This window comes from Rhinopithecus roxellana, chromosome 4, assembly GCF_007565055.1.
Source record: "Rhinopithecus roxellana isolate Shanxi Qingling chromosome 4, ASM756505v1, whole genome shotgun sequence".
NCBI classification, from domain to species: domain Eukaryota; kingdom Metazoa; phylum Chordata; class Mammalia; order Primates; family Cercopithecidae; genus Rhinopithecus; species Rhinopithecus roxellana.
The window spans coordinates 157,808,780-157,811,603 of record NC_044552.1 but is presented as its reverse complement, the minus strand read 5'-3'; the positions used below and the strand labels follow the sequence as shown (position 1 = coordinate 157,811,603).

At 45.5% G+C, this 2,824-nt stretch overlaps 1 pseudogene; it reads right to left on the bottom strand.

The window, feature by feature from the left end:
* Nucleotides 1-1,505: 1,505 nt before the first annotated feature.
* Nucleotides 1,506-1,728, bottom strand: LOC115897044 (annotated as a pseudogene).
* Nucleotides 1,729-2,824: the final 1,096 nt, after the last annotated feature.

The following is a 2,824-nucleotide window of genomic DNA, read 5'->3' as shown; positions in this document are numbered from 1 at the left end:
GACTCAGTCATCGCCACATTGGGAAGTTGAGGAAGCTAAGTTCAGAGATGCCAAATGACTTGTGCTGACTAGCACACAACGGGACCTTGAATTTCCATCTTCTGGGTCAGATTACAGGAGGAGCAAGTATAAGTTTGCAAATTAAGCAGGAAGGAGGGAGGCTGGAGGGAGCTAGCTTTAGAGGCTGTGTCCTCTTTGGAATGAGCTTCCTGGCATTAATGATTGGGCATTTGTCCCTGGCCTCATGCTGCTGAGCAGGACAGAGGGAAAACCTAAGTGTGCCCTGGGCAGAGTTCGAAGATCCCATCCCAGAGTGGTGACACTCTTGGCATCCTGTGCTCACTTGCTGATTCTGCTGTTCAGCCTGGACGGTGGCATTTATCCTCTTCAGGGTTCCTGTCTGAGTAGAGCATTTCATCTTTTTATGCCATTTGTAAAAAGGATATATACATGGAAACTACATACACATCTCGACATTCACATACACAGCTAAATACACAGCTACATCCACATATGGTCTGGTTTATGAGGGTATTGGATTAATTTCAAACCTCTCGTAGAGTACGTGCTGCTTTCTCTGACCAATCTCATCATTCGGTTAAAATAAACATGAGATTCTGGTTGTCTGGGAGTTTTGAGGAGTGGCAAATTTGTGACTAAAAATAACAATAGCTCAGATGTATTCAGAGCTTGCTGTGTGCTAGCTACTGTCCTAAGCACTTTCCTATGTTATCTTGTTAAATTCTCATAACACCTCTGTTATATTGGGTAATATTACCTAATTGTAAAGAAAAGGAAACTGAGGCATTAGGAGGCTAAGTGGTTTGCCCAACATCACCAGGTAGTAAGTAGAAGAACCGGTAGTCTCACTCCAAAATCCAAGTTTTAAAGCAGGATACTGCATTTCCAACTGACATCTGGGCAATAGTATCCTTATGCATTGCGAAGAAAAACCTCCCAAAACCAAAAAGAAAAAAAAAATTCATTCTTTTTGTAGAGAATCATTCTTTTTATTTTTCCTTTGTGTGCAGTCTTTATTTCAGTTTTCTTTTTCTTTTTCTTTTTTTTCTTTTTTTGAGACGGAGTTTCGCTCTTGTCACCCAGGCTGGAGTGCAATGGTGTGATCTCTGTTCACTGCAACCTCTGCCTCCCTGGTTCAGGCAATTCTCCTGCCTCAGCCTCCTGAGTAGCTGGGATTACAGGTGTGCCACCATGCCCAGCTAATTTCTATATTTTTTAGTAGAGATGGGGTTTCATCATGTTGGCCAGGTTGGTCTATAACTCCTGACCTCAGGTGATCTGCCCACCTCAGCCTAGCAAAGTTCTGGGATTACAGGCGTGTGCCACCATCCCCAGCCTATTTCAAATATTTGTTAAAACACCATTGTTATTCCTCAGGACAAGAGCAAAAAACATCCCCCAGAGCATAGCTTGCGTGGTCCCCGATTGCAGGCTCCGTTTCTGGAAGGTTCAGGTACAGTGCGGGAGTCCATTTGTCTACTTGGCTACACCCCCGACTGAGGTGTCACGAGGTCAATGTTACTCAAGTTCCTGGCAAACCAAACTCCCGCAAACAGTCCCAGATTGAGGATCAGGTTCCTCTGGAATCATTCCTATCAGTGGCAAAGTGGTGGACACCCCACGACAGTCTCCCCCATTGTCAGGAACTTCAGGAGCTTCATTGGCTAAGCCTGCAGCATTCAGGGTGACCTGGTTGGAAGCCAGAGTAGTTGAGAATCACTCTTTTGGAGACAAGACTGAAGAGCATTTCCTGGCTGGTCTCAGCAGGAAGTTCTCAGGGTGGCTGCTCCTTGATGGTGTGAGAAGCACATCCTCTTTAGAACTGCAATAACCAAGCACCTATCTGCAACTAGGGCTACAGTGAGTTTGCCTCGATTATTGCTAAATTGCAGTTTACCTGATGCCTCACTTGTGATTTCGTTTAAAAACTTTAAAATACCAAGAAACAGGAAAAAAAAAAAAAAAGTAAAATTCACTTTAAATCCCACCACTTAGAAGAATTCTATGGAGGAAAACTGAAGGTCGGTCACCGCCCGTCTCCCCTACCCCAGGGAGTCAGTGTTGACAGGCGGTGAGTTTCCACCCTTCCTCTATAGATGGAGCTTGCTGACTAAGGGAAAAACATCAAGCTTTTAAAGTTCGCTTTTTTCAGAGGTCTTACTGAGGACTACAGCCCAGGAGAAGTCTTTCAGAGAGTTCCTGTCAAACTGCTCCAGAACACCATTTTGGCTCAGAATTTATATGCGGGTCATGGAGGTTCAGTGCAAAATCACATCAAGCTTGTTTGTAAGTTACATGAAAGCAGAATCAATCGCATTAAGGTGTGGGAGCAGGAGCACGTCTGGTTATAGAGTACAGTGGCACAGTCACTAACCCTGTCAGACGTTATCTTCCGTGTGGGAAAAGGCAAGGCTAGGGGCATTCAATACTTTTTTTTTTTTATTTTTTTATTTTGAGACAGAGTCTCACTCTGCCCTGCAACCTGGAGTGCAGTGGCATGGTCAGGGCCCACTGCAGCCTCTGCCTCCCTGCCTCAAGTGATCCTCCCACTTCAGCCCCCCTAGTAGCTGGGACTACAGGCATGCGCCACCATGCTAGGCTAATTTTTTGTATTTTTAGTAGAGATGGGGGTCTCTTGCCATATTGCCCAGGTTGGTCTCAACTCCTGGACTCTAGTGATCTGCCTGTCTTGGCCTCCTAAAGCTCTGGGATTACAGACATAAGTCATCGCGCGTGGCCAAGTCATTCAGCTTTCGAGGAAAGACGTGACTCAGGCAAGAAGCATGGGGGCTTCTCGGGCTCC